This window comes from Bubalus kerabau, chromosome 5, assembly GCF_029407905.1.
Source record: "Bubalus kerabau isolate K-KA32 ecotype Philippines breed swamp buffalo chromosome 5, PCC_UOA_SB_1v2, whole genome shotgun sequence".
In the NCBI taxonomy this organism is placed as follows: Eukaryota; Metazoa; Chordata; class Mammalia; order Artiodactyla; family Bovidae; genus Bubalus; species Bubalus kerabau.
The window spans coordinates 26797550-26815499 of record NC_073628.1 but is presented as its reverse complement, the minus strand read 5'-3'; the positions used below and the strand labels follow the sequence as shown (position 1 = coordinate 26815499).

General features: G+C 45.1%; 1 long non-coding RNA gene across 3 annotated transcripts; it reads right to left on the bottom strand.

Moving 5' to 3' along the window:
• Positions 1-9695: 9695 nt before the first annotated feature.
• LOC129652585 (uncharacterized) lies at positions 9696-14517 on the bottom strand. 3 transcript variants are annotated; one of them, XR_008714589.1, is made up of 4 exons: positions 14322-14517; positions 13077-13104; positions 12435-12640; positions 9696-9911 (listed from the first exon to the last, which is right to left on the bottom strand). It is a non-coding gene; the product is annotated as an uncharacterized LOC129652585 (long non-coding RNA). The 3 variants fall into 3 exon arrangements; XR_008714591.1 differs by lacking the exon at positions 13077-13104 and having other exon boundaries at positions 12435-12672; XR_008714590.1 differs by lacking the exon at positions 13077-13104.
• Between the last annotated feature and the right edge of the window lie 3433 nt (positions 14518-17950).

Below are 17950 nucleotides of genomic sequence, written 5' to 3'. Positions count from 1 at the left end.
AAGAATATATATATACACATACATATATATATATAACTGAATCACTTTGTTGTATATGCGAAACTAGTACAACATTACAAATCAACTATACTTCCATAAAAACAAATAATACTCTAACATATAATAATCACTCTGAAAAATAGCACACAAGAGTGCATGACAGCAGAAACTGATAAAAGTTATGAGGGGAGAAGGGACAGTCAGAGAACTTCCTGGAGGAAGAGACATCTGAACTGGGATTTGAAGGTTAAGTAGGAGTTAAAGAGACTGATCAGTAAGAGGAGGGTGGAGGTACAGGTGGGGCCTTTCCCTGCAGAGGAAGGGCTCCTGCACAGCCCTGGGGCTGGGAGTGGCAGAGGGTGAAGCTAGAGGACGGAGTAGAGGTCAGAAGTGTGGGCAGCAGCACCAGGTCAGTCAGGTACCTGGTGCCATGCCAGCAGCCCTTACCCTTGGTCCAGCCCAGGGACTTACACTCTTCTGAAGAAATGTTGTCAAACTAAGAGTCTCATTTTGAAGGATGGTGTATTATGTGTGAAAATGTGGTTACAGTCCAGAAAAATCTCATCATTCACCCATTGAGTCCTTCGTAGATATTGACCAAGTGCCCGTCATGGGCCAGGCCGGTTACAGGTGTGGGATACAGCTCCATCCTCCTGGAGCACAAATCATGCCCAGGGAGAGAGGACCCTCTGGGGACTGATAACCTGCCTTCCTCTATCAGCACTGTGTTCAGTGCTCTGTCGACTGGTCTGGTTTGTGTTTTAATGACTAATCAGTGGCACTTTTCCATAATCACAACTAGACCTCCTGGTTACCAAAACGCACAGCTCTTACAATTTCAACAACTACTTACAGTGCACAGGACTTGAAGCATTTCTTAAGAAGCCCACATAAGATAAATCACCGTGGCTGCTCATAAAGCGAACTTTGTTAATAGAAGCTAGAGTAATGAAATGAATGTCTACAGACCTGTAATTCATTCTGCATAACATTTACACACTGCACTCAGCTGCAATCTTGTTAAATGACTTTAGTCAGCAAAGCTCAGCCCAAAAACCAGGTGGAGAATGAACACAGATTGGTTCAAAAAGGCCTTCAGAGAGTGTTTTCCAAATCTGTTAGATTTTTTTCCAAAGAAGATATACGAATAGCCAACAGGTACATGAGAAGGTGCTAAATATCACAAATCGTTAAGGAAATGCAAATCAAAACCACAATGAGATACCACCCCATGCTTGTTAGAATGGCTATTATCAAAAAGACAAGAAGTAGCGGATGCTGCCGTAAATGTGGAGGAAAGGGAACTCTTGTGCACCATTGGTGGGAATATAAATCTGCGCAACCACTGTGGAAAACAGTATGGCGTTTCCTCAAAAAATTAAAAATAGAACTACCAGATGATCCACCAATCCCACTTCTAGGTATTTATCTGAAGGAAATGCAAACACAGTGCCAAAGAGAGTCCCCGTGTTCACAGCAGCACCAGTCACAAGAGCCAAACCGTGGGGACAACCTAAATGCCCATCAACAGATGAATGGATGAAGAAAACGTCATATCATGCATGGGCGTGTACATACATGTGTAAATACACATGCACACGCACTGAAACAATGGAAACCTATGCAGTAGTCAAAAAAAGGAAATCCTGCCATTTGCACCAAATGGATGAACTTGTAGGATGTTAAGTGAAGCTAGATAAAGACTAATACTGTACAAATACTTATTTGTGGAATCTTAAAAAACTCTAAAAATCTAAATCTAAAAAAAACTCTGATCTAGAAAAAGAAATCAGACGAGGCACAGAGTGCGGGATGAGGCCCTGAATGAAGGTGGCCAAAAGGCACCAATTCCCAGCTATGAGATAAATAAGTACTGGAGACGTGATGCATAACACGATGACTAGTTAGCACGGCTGCATGGTGTATCTGAAAGTTGTTAAGAGAGTAAATTGGAGAAGGCAATGGCTCCCCACTCCAGTACTCTTGCCTGGGAAATCCCATGCACGGAGGAGCCTGGTAGGCTGCAGTCCATGAGGTCGCGAAGAGTCGGACATGACTGAGCAACTTCACTTTCACTTCTCACTTTCATGCATTGGAGAAGGAAATGGCAACCCACTCCCGTGTTCTTGCATGGAGAATCCCAGGGACGGGGGAGCCTAGTGGGCTGCCCTCTATGGGGTCACACAGAGTCGGACACAACTGACGCGACTTAGCAGCAGCAAGAGAGTAAATACTAGGAGTTCTCATCCAAAAAAAGAGGCTTTTTTTCTTGTTTTTGTAGCTATCTGAGATAATGAGTGTTAACTGAACTTACTGTATAGTTAGTAGTCATTTCACAATATATATAAGTCAAATCATTATGTTGTACATCTTAAACTTATACACGCTGTATGTCAATAATATATCAATAAAACTGGGGGAAACCTGCTTGCATTGCCTCTTTTTTTTCCCTATGGGATGAAGCAAGTGGTATCACTGTGCAGATTCCACTGAAACTGTGATATCTTGATGTCTCATCACACATAGGACAAAAAACAAACTCCTTTACTTCATCTGTAGGGCCCTACATTACTTGGCTATCCCCACTTGTGATGCTACTACCTTCCCCTCACTCAATTCTCCAAACCGATCTTGCTGCAACTTAGGTAAACCAAACTCATTCCCACCCAAGGGCCTTTTTTCTTGCCTCTGCCTGAACTGCTGTTCCCTCAGTCTCCCACGGGTGGCTCCTAGGCTTCATTAATGTCACAACTCACATATCACATCCACAGAGAGGCCTTCTCTGTCACCTTAGGGCTCCCCACTTTTAGAACTTAGAACTTTTTGAAATTATCTTGCTTTTAAACTTATTTACTTGTTTTTTCTTTAGTCTATCCCCCTACTGAAATAAAAGGACCATTTAGAACAGGGACCTTGTCTTATCTGCAGTAGAGAGTTTTTTAAACTTTTTATTTCATACTGGAGTTTTTCCAGTGGCTCGGTGGGTAAAGAATCTCCCTGCAGTTCAGGAGATACAGGAAACTGGGTTTGATCCCTGGCTCAGGAAGATTCCCTGGAGAAGAAAATGACAACACATTCCAGTATTCTTGCCTGGAAAATCTCATGGACAAAGGAACCTGGTGGGTAGAGTCCAAAGGGTCAGACACAGCTGAGCATCTAAGCATGAGAGAGGGTCACATCTTGCTCTCTTAAACCCAAATAAGAAACTGATTAACAATGTTGTCATAATTTCAGGTGGACAGAAGTGATTCAGCCATACATATTCAGCCATCCATTCTCTCCCAAATTCCCCTCCCATCCAGGCTGCCACATAACATTAAGCACAGTTTCCTGTATGATGTAGTGGGACCTTGTTGATTATCCATTTTAAATACAGCACTGTGTACATGTCCATCTCAAACTCTGTAACTATTCCTTCCCCGCTGACAACCATGAGTTTGTTCTCTAAGTCTGTGAATCTGTTTCTGTTTTGTAAGCAAATTCATTTATATAATTTCTTTTTAGAATCTGCATTTAAGGGATATCATAGGATATTTCTCTTTCTCTGACTTATTTCACTCAGTATGACAATCTCTAGGTCCATACATGTTGCTGTAAATGGCATTATTTCATTCTTCTTTTTTTAATAAATGTATTCATTTTAACTGGAGGCTAATTACTGTACAATAGTGTATTGGTTTTGCCACACATCAACATGAATCCTCCACGGGTGTACACGTTCCCCATCCTGATCCCCCCCTCCCACCTCCCTCCCCTTACCATCCCTCCCCTGACCACCCCTTACCGTCATCCCAGTGCACCAGCCCCAAGCACCCTGTATCATGCATCGAACCTGGACTGGCGATCCGTTTCACATATGGTAAAATATATGTTTCAATGCCATTCTCCCAAATCATCCCACCCTCGCCCTCTCCCACAGAGTCCAAAAGACTGTTCTACACGTCTGTGCCCCTTTTGCTTAAGGCTGGGTAACATCCAACTGTATACATGTGCATCTTTATCCGCCCCTCTGTCGATGCACATTTAGGTTGCTTTCATGTCTTGGCTGTAGTGAACAGTGCTGTGATGAACATAGGGCTTCATGCATTCTACTTCTTTCTTATGCCCTCACATAGAATAATAATTTATATTAGACTGTCTGTCTTTTCTCCTCTCATATTCTAGCGTTCAATGTTGCAGATGAGAAATTCAATAATGTATGACCCTTTCTTATTTATAGTTGGCTTACTTTTCTTGTTTAAAAGTTTGTAGGATATTCCTCTTGGTTAGAATGCCAAAATTTCAGATGAATGTAGGCTTGTGCCTTGATGAAACTGACACTTTTAATCTGGATTCTTGTATTTCTTCTACTAGGAGAACTTTTTTTAATGTTTCCTTGATTATTGTTTCTTCTTTATTCACTCTTCTGTACTTCAGTATTCTTATTTTGTGAAACCTGGAGCTGATAGACCTAATAGCTCTATTTTATATATATATATATTTATTTATCCTCATAATTTCCTTCTCTTGTCTTTGTGTTCTGCATTATGGAAAGTTCCTCTTAGTTATCTTCTAATTCACCACTCCCACTTTTAGCCAGAGTCCCTTCTACTAGTCACTGTTGATTTTTTTCCCCTTATTTCTTTTGTTTTTTCCTTATAACTCTTTTCTAAGAGCTGTCTGATTTTCTCTATTTTGGGTCAGTCTTCTCTTATTTACTCAATATCTTTTAAGTACCTCTAAAAATCATCTTTTAAAAAAATCTAAAAATGCTTCTGAGACTTTAGACCTATGATTTTTTTTCTTTTGTTTCCTACATTAATTCTGTTTCCAGTCAGAAATATTTGCTCTAGGTCCTTAGCCTGGTCCCCTTCCTGGAGCTGTCGGTTTTCCTTGTCCTTCTGATGTGCTCTTGTCTTTCCCTGATTCCACGTGAAGACACATGCTGGTTGGGACTAGCAGCTGACATGGGTTTTTGAATTCCTTTCCAAAGCCAGGTGTATTGGGTCAGAAGGGATGGGTCTGGAGGTGGGACTCTCTTTGGGTTCACAAACTAAGTGCAGGTCAGTGGACAGATGGCCCCCTCCAGGCCCATGCATGGTATCGGCAACCCCCACCAAAACCCCACTGAAGCAATAGAATTCCTACCTTGTGTGCTCAGCTTCTCTGGGCAAGGCTGGCACAAACCTCCAGATCCTTCCATCTGATCCCTCTTTCTGCACAGTGACCTTTCCTTCCCACACCTAATGATTACCCTGAATTTCATAGGTGCCTCCACACTTATCCTTAGTGATGGTGGGCCAGTCAACACTGAACACACCATCTGACTCCACTGCTAGACTTGAGAGGGACAAGGACATGGAGGTCACAGGGAGATGCACGGCCTTCTAGCCTGGACAACTGAGAATGTCCCCCAGTAGATGGTGAGTCTTTGAAGGGCAGAGATGTGTTCTTACATTCTTCCTGTGTCCGGTACCTGGCTCTGCACCAGCGCAAGACAATCACTTGATAAATGACACAGAGCGAAGGACTTGCACTTCCAAGTTTTTTGTTCCAACTTTGCTGCTTTTCCATGTACCCTTTCCACCTTTGCTGTTACTCCCCTGCCCAGGCCCAATCATCTTTAGTTCAGATGTCAAGGCTCAGCTCAAATATCACCTCAAAGGAAAGCTCCTTTGCCCCTCCCCCTGTGCCTCCACAGCTTCGATCAAAACACCAGTTGTGCTCTGTACACATGTGCACGATTATCTCAGGCTTGTGGGGAGGTCTAAACAAAGGTGTAAGTGACAAAAGTACAAATGGATGAATCCATGCTAAGCTGTAAGCCCAAGGCAGGGATCACATTTCAGTCAAGTTCACATCACTGCTGAGTGTCACTTGGCATAGAATAGCCAAATATTATGGAACTGAACTGAATAATGGGCTTCCCTGGTGGCTCAGACAGCACAGACTCTACCTGCAATGCAGGATATGTGGGTTCAACCCCTGGGTCGAGAAGAACCCCTGGGGGAGAACACGGCAACCGACTCCAGTATTCTCGCCTGGAGAACCCCGTGGACAGAGGAGCCTGGCGAGCTATACTCCATGGGGTTGCAAAGAGCTGGACATGACTGAGCGATTAAGCACAGCACACACAGAACTGAATAATACACAGGGTATTACTATCCCCAAATTAGGATATTTCCATATGGTTCTCAGACTCTGGGCAATCAGAATCCCTAACTCTAGTGGAATCTCAGGCACATAATCCCTTTCGGAGTCAGGAAGGGAAGTTCATTATTGAGCAGTGTAATATACTCCAGGTACTGAACCAGATGGTCTTACCATCTTGAAACAGGTGTTTCAAGATCTATTTTTAAAATAAAATACTTATTATTTAATAAGTATTTACCTATCACCAAACTATATTTTGAGTATTTTACATATGAAAACATATTTATCAGCACTATGAGATAGCTACTAACATAGCCTTACTTTTTTCCATTAGAGTAACTCAAACCAAAAGGTGGTTAACTTGCTTAAATGACAGAGCTAGTAATCGAAAGAGCTGGAATCTGAACCCAGGCAATGTCCTTCTAGGATTAGGCCAGGCTTCTGCTCTCTAAGGTATGACAGCTCATTCAGTGTCTACACCAGCGTCGATAGGTACTACTCTCCCACTGTATAAAACGGGACAGAACTCACACATCCAGCCAACATTTACAGGGTAGACACCAGCACAGGGTAGGATGCCAGGCCTGCTTGACTTCTAAACTCATGTGTCTCCATCCCCAGTTTCCCTGAAATGGGCGAGCATCACACCATAATCCCCACATGCTTTCCATGGGATGATGCCAGCAAAGTTAGGATATCAGTGACATCCCAGCATCTTTGGAAGTCCTAAGCAGATGGGGTCCTGAGCACATAGACACTCTGAAGCACCAGTGAGCTGAAGACTTGGCTCTTCAAGAAGACATTCAAATGAACTTCATTTGCTAAGGGCTGGCTATGGCCCCAAGACACTATTTACTTTTGACATCTCTTCATTCTCTCCACAGTCCAGGAGTCAGCCAGTACCTGCATTTTATAGAAGAAATTGGGGTTGGAACAAAAGAAATTCCTGCCCAAGGTCACTCAGCCAGAGAGTGGAAGATCTGGATTTAGATCCCAGGTCTAAGTGTTAGGCTTCCTGGGTGGCTCAGCAGTAAAGAATCCCCTGTGATGCAGGAGTCACAGGGATGCAGTTTCGATACCTGGGTCAGGAAGATTCCCTGGAGGAGGGCGTGGCAACCCACTCCAGTATTCTTACCTGGAGAATTCCATGGACAGAGGAGCCTGGTGGGCTACAGTCCATGGGGTCGCAAACAGTCAGACACAACTGAAGCAACTTAGATGTACATGTGCATAAGTGTTAGTCATTCAGTTGTGTCCGACTCTTTGCAATGACTATAACCTGCCAGGCTCCTCGATCCATAGAATTCTCTAGGTAAGAATACTAGAGTGGGTAGCCATTCCCTTCCCCAGGGGATCTTCCTGACCCAGGGTTTGAACTCGGGTCTCCTGAATTGCAGGCAGATTCTTTACCGTCTGAGCCACCAGGGAATCCTGATCCCAGGTATATCAAATGCCAAAGTACAGAATCCTGACCAGGAAGTTCAGCCTTAAATTCACCTGTGCCCCAAAGACATTTCCCTTGAGGTCTGGCTCACAACTTCTAAGTCTATGAAAGAGATGGTGGAAGAACTGGGAGGCGGATGGGTTTGGTTCAGAGAGCAGTGAGAAGATCATCCCAGTCAAGGAGCAGGGAATGATGGAGGCTGGGAGAAGGCACAGGGTTCACAGAGTTGGGTGTGAGGGGGAAGGTGTATATGCAGGGTTTTTCCAGGGCCATCTGCCTGAGAGAGGTGGGCAAGGGAGATGGGACTCAAGAGAGCCTTGTTCTGAGGTCCTGAATACACCGCTAGAAGGTCTGGTCTTGGGTGCAAGGAAGGACAGCGCCACTGGCTACAGGTCCCATCTTTGTTCTTGATGATGAGGGGACCTCCAAGGTCTTGGGCTTAAAGTTAGAAGCCATCTGTTGTCCAAGCTTCCACCCTGGCCAGAGTTAATGCCACGAAGCCCAGCATCTGTTCAAAGCATCTACCATGGTGACCACAGTGGAGGCCCTGCTGGTGGGGCCCGGGTTGGACTTCAGCTCCTTCTCTGCTGGGATCACATAAAGTCACAGTGAGCAGCATGGCATTGAGCCAAGTCAGCTGTGCCCCTGGGACTGAGAAAAACCATTCAGTTATGCTTGTCATGAAGGAAGGCCACTTAGTGGAAATTCACCTCCCTGGGGGCTGTGGGCTGCAGGAACACACTGCAAGAAACCTTCCCTCTGAGGGTGGAGGGAAGTCTCCCCCATGGCTCCCACACCCGGCCATGCATGTGCATCCCCTGGAGAGCTTGTAAACTATCCTGACACTGGTTTGTTTCCCCACAGCCCAGTGTGTCCAGCATGCAGCCAGGGCTGAGGACACATTGCAAACATGGACTCCAAAGCTGCATGGCTCAAATGCCAAAAGAGCCCTGAAGAAAAGCTGTCCATGGTGAGGGCCACAGTCGTGTGCAATGCCCACGAAGAAGTTTCATTCCCACTTGACAAGAGTTCCAAAAAGGTTTCTTGCAAGCCTGGTCCTGAAGGCAAGGATCTTTCAAGGCCGACATGGAGGGAAGGGCAGTCCAGACCGAGGGACCAGCCAGAGTAAAGGTTCAAAGGTGGGAGACTCCATGGGGAATCAAGTTCCTGTGCTCCTCTCGGGCCACATCTCACCAAATAAGATCAAGGGCACTTTTTATATTGAACCTGGCACCAATCTACAGCATTTCCCACTTCAGCACTTAATTCTTTGCTCTTGGAAAGGACTGTTCTGGAATAAGGAGATGAAAGAGAATGGAGATGATAGATTTCTGAGTCATTTAAAAAATGTTTTCACATACAGCTTTCTTATTTGCTCCCAGAAAACCCTTGGGAGGTGTAACCAGCATCTTACGGAGGATAGAACACAGGTAAGGTTCCAGGCTGGAGGCCATGTGGGCGGCTATCACGAGAACAGCTGTTCATTGGGCTTGCCCTGGGGTGCCTTCCCTTGGGACACAGAGCCCAGTCAGCTGCTCACTCAGAAGTCTGAAGAGAGGTGCCGCTGTGCTACGTCTGATTAAAGAGGGCAGGGACAAGAACCCTCCACAAGACGCCAGACCTTCACATCTGCTCATCCAACTAGGAACAAGGAACCAAGAAGCCACACCACAGAGCAGAAGCTGGCCCTCTCACCGCTTGATAAGTGGAGAATCCCTTGAACCTGCGTGATCCTTCAATGTCCAAATCCACAGCAATAGTCAACACATGCTTATGTGTTCATACGGAAATTATCACCCAGTCATATAAAATGATGCTTTTGAAAAACATTACAGACATCGAAAAACGCTCCCTCTACAATGTTAAATAAAATCAGATCTGAGTTCATGGCACTGTGAATTAAGTCACTCATTATAAAAAGGTGCCAGGCAGTGTTCCAGGCACTAAGAAACAAGCAGTGGACAAAATATGAAAGTCCCTCCTCTTGGTGAGCTCCTTTTCTGGAGGGGGAGACAGACAATCATCACGTAAGGTGAAGACACAGGGTGTCAGATGGTAGTAAGCACAGTCAAGAGAAATGATTCAAGAAAGGAGGAAAGATGGGAGAGACTTGTTTTCTTCTTTAGATTTTAATGCATTTTCTAAAAAATAAACATTTATTATATTTGTGATCAGGAAAGAAAAAAGCAGTTAAAAAAAAAAAAGCAGCAACTGAAAAAGTGATTGAATTAAGAACTGAAGTTGGTTCACAACTTGAGCCTCGGTTGGATTCAGCCACATGGCTCCGCTGGCAGACAGAAGGGCGGCTTTCCTACTTCTGGGTGGGGGACACACACTGGCAAGAGAAGGCAGGCACATGGCATGGTTAAACTCAACGACTTCCATGATGAGCTTTGAAAGTTCCACACAACTTTCTGCAATCATTCTCCCTGTCCTTTCCTGAGGCTGTGCTTTGCCATGATTCTGGCCTACGTTTAGCAGATGCGTGATTTAAGTCACTGAGCGTAAAATAAACAGATACACAGGATGAAGGATACCAGAGAGCAAATAAGAGCCTCCAATAGGGCAGACTGGTTCCAAATAGGAAAAGCAGTACGGGAAGGCTATATATTGTCACCCTGCTGATTTAACTTATATGCAGAGTACGTCATGTGAAATGCCGGGCTGGATGAAGCACAAGCTGGAATCAAGATTGCCGGGAGAAATATCAATCACCTCAGATATGCAGATGACACCACCCTTATGGCAGAAAGCAAAGAAGAACTAAAGAGCTTCTTGATGAAAGTGAAAGAGGAGAGTGAAAAAGTTGGCTTAAAGGTTAGCATTCAGAAAACTAAGATCATGGCATCTGGTCCCATCACTTCATGGAAAATAGATGGGGAAACAGTGGAAACAGTGGCTGACTTTAATTTTTTGGGCTCCAAAATCACTGCAGATGGTGACTGCAGCCATGAAATTAAAAGATGCTTACTCCTTGGAAGGAAAGTTATGACCAACTTAGACGCATATTAAAAAGCAGAGACATCACTTTGCTAACAAAGGTCCATCTAGTCAAGGCTATGGTTTTTCCAGTGGTCATGTATGGATGTGAGAGTTGGACTGTGAAGAAACCTGAGCGCCAAAGAATTGATGGTTTTGAACTGTGGTGTTGGAGAAGACTCTTGAGAGTCCCTTGGACTGCAAGGAGATCCAACCAGTCCATCCTAAAGGAGATCAGTTAGGGGTGTTCATTGGAGGGACTGATGTTGAAGCTGAAACTCCAATACTTTGGCCACCTGATGCAAAGAGCTGACTCATTTGAAAAGACCCTGATTCTGGGAAAGATTGAAGGCAGGATGAGAAGGGGACGACAGAGGATGAGATGGTTGGATGGCATCACTGACTCAATGGACATGGGTTTGGGTGGACTCTGGGAGTTGGTGATGGACATGGAGGCCTGGCATGCTGCGGTTCATAGGGTCACAAAGAGTCAGACACGACTGAGCTACTGAACTGAACAGGGCAGAGGTTATAAGGGGTCTAAGAGATAGCTGGCTAGAGGTTGAGTGCTTTCTTGGGCCTGCCTGCAAGCTGGCACTCTGCTCCCTCAACTCACCCAGCTGGAGGGTTCCCCTGAGTAGACTCCATGAGAACACCATCCCCATACCACTATTCACAGATAGTCTCAAAGTGGTCCAGCTCCCCACCCTGGCCCTGCCTGGGATGGCACATGAACCCATGAGCCAATGAATTGGCTAAATATAGTGGGGCATTCACAGCCATCAAGAAAGAGGAAGTTGTACCAAGAAGGCCCTTTGCCTTCTCTTGGGACCACAGTACTTCCCCAGGATATCATAACGCCAGATACATCTTTTACCTCTTTTCCTGGAAGGGCGCTGTAACATGGAGGCCAGGGCAGACAAGAGTCCAAATTTTCATTCAGCCTCTCCTCAGTCATGTGATCCTGGGCAAGTTACTTAATCACTCTGGTCCCCTGGTTCCTCATCTGTGAGGAGGGGTTTGCCTACCTCAAGCTGTCTTTGACAGAATGAAAAGAATACACATTCACGGGGGCCTGACCCTCTCTAGGGGGCTTCCCAGGTGACGCAGACAGTAAAGAATCTGCCTGCAATGCAGCAGACTCAGGTTCGATCCCTGGGTTGGGAAGATCTATAAGGAGTGGGTAAATGGTAATTATTGCTCTTTTTCTTTCTTATTCTTTCTCTTCCTTCCTATTCTCAGAGCTGCTTGGCATCCAACAACAGCTTTTCTCTACCTCAATCCCAGAAAGCCCCCTGCCCTCTGGCCTTTCATACTCTGCTCTTGAAGCACACCACTTGTGTGCACGACTTGTCTGACCGGTCAGTGTGAGTCCATGGGATTCACGCTTACCCAGGGAGCGGAAGAAGCCTGGAAGAGTTTACCTGGTTCTGGGACTACCCAGGTCAGGTGGGCTCTTCTCTGCTCTCTGTTGCCCCCTTTTTGCTTAGAGCCTAAAGAGCCAATTGCCAGATTTGTCCACAGGGCTACACCTTCTACTGGGTGATGATAGAAAGGCTACTCCTGGTAGCTGAAAAACAAAGCAAAATTAATAAATAAAAAAGCTCTGGAGATTTATAGACATGAGCTCCAGAGCCAGTCCTGCCCTGCCATGCTTGGCTGCTTTGGGATGCTAACGGCTCAGGTGACCCTGTAATCTGAGGCTTTTAAATAAGGGGGAAACCAGGCCATGCTTTACCTACTTGGAAGGTCTTCAATACATTTACCAGAGATGCTGAATTTCAACATGGTCTGCAAAAACCTAGCAGGAGTATTGCCTTTCCCTCAATTCTAGGACTGATGTCAAGCATTATCATCCAATCACTTCATTTCTTCCTACCTGAGAACAGGGAGCCTCAGCATCCTTCTTAACACAGTTGCACACCAAGCAGCCAGTCCCAGTCATTGATCAGAGTTGGTGCACAAGATGAAGCTTGTTTTACCTCTTGGGGGTTGGAGCTCAAGAGCTGGGCCCTGCAGCCAGGAAGACGGAGACCAAAACTTCCTGCTCTGTGCCTGATTCCGTGTCAGCTTTCTCCAGTCAGTCTGGGTACATGCGATAATGCAGCACTGGGTTTCTGTTCTTGAAATATATTAGCTACTTCATTAGGAAACTTACTAAAGATAAAGTATCAGTAAGGTAAGATTTATAAGCATTACTGAGCCTTGGAATGGCAAGTAAGTGAGCATGTGGATATTAACTGATGTGTCTCCCCCAGGATTTCTGATCACTCCCTTGGAGCAGCTAAACTGGACCACAAGACACCTGTTGCCTCCTGGCTGGGTGACGACAGCAGGCCAAAGAGGAGCCATGGAGCCAGAACCACAGTGTTCAAAGTCTCAAGGCCTTCAAGGCTCTTAAGTTACAAGATCTGGGCTTCTGAGTGTCAGATGTCTGAGTCCTACAGAAGTCAGGTTGTAAAGTTTATGCTGTAAATGACAGATCTGGAAGAAACCGGGACCAGTCCGAGGCACTCCTTACCACTCTGCAGGCGGGATCATTCCACACACTGTTGTGAGAAGAACAGAGAAGGAAAGCAGGGAGCGCAGATGTGGGGAGCTCTCTGAGAAGGGGGTCTGTGCCCTGTCTACCCACCCCGATCCACGACCCAGGCCAGGCCCCAGGGGAGAACAGGTCAGGCATCTGAGAGCAGAGACTGTGGGGCTCACTTCTGGGTAAGCTGCGTTTTTCCCTCCCAGACCCTGCACAGAAGGGGAGATTCAGTAGAAATGGTTACAAGAAGTATAACCTATGTTCTTCCACACCAGAGGGGCAAAAATCTAATGTCAGGGAAATTTTATTCCATCTGGAGTTTCTCTTCTCCTTTACATTCGTTTCGTTTTACTGTGTTTTGTTGGAGGGCCTCAAGACATGGGGGAAAGAAGTGTCTGGTCTCAATCACCACCAGTCCCACTGTTTCCATTGGGATGTCCCCAGGCCCTTATGGTCTCTGGCTGTCTGTTCACATGAATGTCTGCTCCAGTCTCCTGGATGCAGGTCCTGCCAGGTCTCCATGCCTGGTCTACAGACCCATGTTCCACTGTTCTCCGTGCTCTGTGTGAGCTTGTGAAGCCCCTGAGAGGCTGTCTCTGACCATTTCCGCTTAATACCTACTCACAGGCACTGTAAATTTAGGCTAATTACATAAATTATATAACCTCTCCATGCCTTAATTCCCCCAACTGTAAAATGGGGAAAACAATAACATGTACCCCAAGGGGCTGCTGGGATGGATTAGCTCATGTTAAATGTCTAGAACACTATAAATATGTTTGTTCACATTATTACTTGCTACTACTAGTAAAGGAGTGAATGGTAGAGGTCTCCATATACTAACACGAAATATGTAGTATTTGTCCCAGGCATTCGGATATGCCTTCCCGGGTGGGAGAGAAAGTGTGAGGTTGCAGCTAGGGCTTTGGGAACAGCACGTCACATAAGACTGGAAAGTGCTTATTTCAAAGCAGATCCGACAGAACAGTCCTGGTGGCACCTCTGTGCCAGGCATGATCCCTGTGGTTGCTGAATGGTAGAGAACCTGAGGTCTGGGGGTGAAAGGGCAGGTGGCCAAGGCAGTAAGTGGTGGGGGAGAAGAAAATGGGAGGGGCCTCCAGGGCCTCAGGACACTGGCTTTCTAATCAAACAACATTCAAACCTTTCACTCTTTTCACAACCAGTACGGCCTTACCAAGACGATTGCTTCTAGGATGGAAAGCTATGACATACCTTAGACAGTGTATTAAAAGGCAAAGACACAGCTCAAATGCCAGATGCCCTGGCCATGGGCTGGGCAAGCATCTCGCCACCACAGAGGGAAGACACTCGACCAGTTTCACTCATCCACTCCTCCTGTCTCCAGTCCAGCAGATCAGCACAAGACCACCCCCTAAGCTCTCAACTGCTCTCACCCAATAAGCCGGCTGCAACTAGCAAAAATACTTTTCAGGTGCTCAAAAGACCTCTATCTGTGGTACCCAGGGAAGAAAAAAAAATATTCCTTCTTGTTTGTCTCTTAAAATGTACTTTTCGAAGCATAAAAAAAGGAGGAAAAGGAGAAAAAGCAGGGCACAGAGTAAAACCATTTGTACTGGTCAAACATGCCACTACCCATCCAAAGGAAAGGAGGAAATTGAAAATTAACTTCGGTCCCCTGGTTTGTGTCCTTCCTGCCTGCAACTTGCTAAGAAGAATCTCCACTTGCACCGGGCTGTGTCTGCTCATGGTGACATCTGTCAACCTAGGAGTTTAATTGTTGATAATAGCATTCCCCTGTTATTCAGGCACCACACAAATAGCATAAATATGATTTAACCACCCTTGCCAGAAATCACAAATTTGTGTCGTGCATGCTGAACACTAAGGCTGATTAGCACAAAATTTAATTTTCGTTAATATCAGCCCAAGACAAGTAGAGCATGAAATTAACCTGATGTGTTAATATTGTGCTTCACAGTTCCAACTGCATCCTGTAGACGCTCTCACTGGAGACAGGTGCCGCTCTGCATGGTAAAGAACTCTAGCAATCAGTGCTGTCTGGGAGGCAGAATGAGCTAGCTCAGGAGGTGGGGCTCCCTACAGTTGCAGGAGTTCAAGAAGGCACTGGATGATAACTCAGTGAGGCACTGATGGTAAGTGGATATGATCGTGGGAATTAAGGCCTATTCACCTCTGTGCGTGGGTGCGTGTTCAGTCACTCAGTCGTGTCAGACTCTTTGCGATCCCATGGCTCCTCTGTCCACGGCATTTTCTAGGCAAGGATACTGGAGTGGGTTGCCATTTCCTCCTCCAGGGGATCTTCCTGACCCAGGGATCTAACCCACGTCTCTTGCTCCTCCTGCATTGGCAGGTGGATTCTTTACCACTGAGCCATCAGGGAAGCCCATATTTTCCTCTGTGGTCCTCTCCAATCCTCGGGTTCTGGGGATTTTAAATCTTAAAAACACTTCCTCATGTCCAATGTTATTAACTAAGACAGGGGTTGGCTAACTATAGTCTGCGGTCTAAATTCAGTCCATTGCCTTTTTTGCACAGCTCATGAGCTAAGAATAATTTTTACATTTTAAACAGAAGAATAATACATCATGACGTAAAAATTCGACGTGTCCATCAAGTTTGATAGGCACCCAACCAGGCTGTTTGCTCTTGTATTGTTTGTGGCTGCTTTGGGGCTATGGCAGCAGAGCTGAGTAGATGCAATGGAGACCATACGAACTGGAAAGCACTAATATTTACAGTCTGGCTCATCACTGGCAAAGTTTGCCAACCCTTGATCTGAGACAATAGTAATTTTCAAACGGGCTCTTTGGAGAAGGGACAAAGGAATCAAGAAGTGGGACTCTTAGCAAATTTCAATTACACAATACAGTGTTACCAACTATAATCACCACACTATATCAACACATTAGATCCTCAGATCTAACTCATCTTATAGCTGAAAGTTTGTACCCTTTTATTTCTCCCACCATCTACCCCCTGGCAGCCAGTTTTCTATTCTCTGTATCTATAAGTTTGATTTCTTTTTGAAGATTCCACATATAAGTGATGTCATACAGTATTTGTCTTTGTCTGGTTTATTTCACTTTAGCCAATTCATCTTTTTATCCCTCATGTAGTAGGTCAAAATTTGAACGACATGACCCCAGCTTCCAGTCTGGCCAATGGTGGTCAAATACAACCATTTGACCATGAGTCAGGTAAACTATAGACCAACTACCGACTGATCCCACTTTGCATGAAACAAATGAACTGGACCAATCAGATCTCCTCGCTTAGAAATTAAAGCAACAAAAGAAAAGAGAATAACACAGTCTTCAAAGGGAGCAAGTAATGAAAAGTGGGAATGGCTAAGGTAAGTCAAAACAAGCCAAAGATATGAGAAATTATAAGAAGCAGAAGTGATAGATAACAAAGGGACAGGGGGAAAGCCAGCTGAAACCATGACAGAAAGAAGCAGGTATTAGGAGAACAGCATGAATCAGGGCTCAGAGCCCAGGGCCGTGTTCTGGGATCACTAGCATGGCCTTGGATCCAGAACCCCCCTTCTAAGACCCCAGCTCCACAAAGCCTTGGGATAGAGCCTGTTCTTGAATCTTCATGATACTCTATCTCCCTTTTCTCATAATAAGTACCCTGAGCATAAACCCTTCTTCACCTTAGTTGAACTAACCTGAGTGGGCCCCTGCTTCTTGCAACCAAAACCATGCAACTGTCATGCCTGGTAAGCAATATTAGTGGTGGGCTGGTAAATGATTAACAATAAACTCTCTGGGAATAAAAAGCCCTGACTTGAAGTACTTGCCAATACATGTGGTGTAAAATATTCCTACCATGGCTACTTTTAAGCTACCAACATGACATCACTGAACACGGATGGGAAGATCTGTACACCATTATATAGTATTTTCACTATACATATACAATCAATGTAAATAACCTCAACAGCATAGATAGCAGTAAAATAATTAGTTGAGTATTTATGAAAAGGAACTAAAAAGCCTCTTGGTGAAAGTGAAAGTGGAGAGTGAAAAAGTTGGCTTAAAGCTCAGCGTTCAGAAAACGAAGATCATGGCATCCAGTCCCATCACTTCATGGAAAATAGATGGGGAAACAGTGGAAACAGTGGCTGACTTTATTTTTCTGGGCTCCAAAATCACTGCAGATGGTGACTGCAGCCATGAAATTAAAAGACGCTTACTCCTTGGAAGAAAAGTTATGACCAACCTAGATAGCATATTCAAAAGCAGAGACATTACTTTGCCAACAAAGGTTTGTCTAGTCAAGGCTATGGTTTTTCCTGTGGTCATGTATGGATGTGAGAGTTGGACTGTGAAGAAGGCTGAGCGCCGAAGAATTGATGCTTTTGAACTGTGGTGTTGGAGAAGGCTCTTGAGAGTCCCTTGGACTGCAAGGAGATCCAACCAGTCCATTCTGAAGGAGATCAGCCCTGGGATTTCTTTGCAAGGAATGATGCTAAAGCTGAAACTCCAGTACTTTGGCCACCTCATGCGAAGAGTTGACTCATTGGAAAAGACTCTGATGCTGGCAGGGATTGGGGGCAAGAGGAGAAGGAGATGACAGAGGATGAGATGGCTGGATGGCATCACTGACTCGATGGACGTGAGTCTGGGTGAACTCCGGGAGTAGGTGATGGACAGGGAGGCCTGGCGTGCTGCGATTCATGGGGTCTCAAAGAGTCAAACACGACTGAGTGACTGATCTGATCTGATTTATGCTCAATGTGAGTACAATTCAGTATTTGTTACCTTTGTTTTTAACATAATTTATTTATTTAGCTGTAAATAAATAAAGTCCATCCTAAAGGAAATCAGTCCTGAATATTCATTGGAAGGACTGAT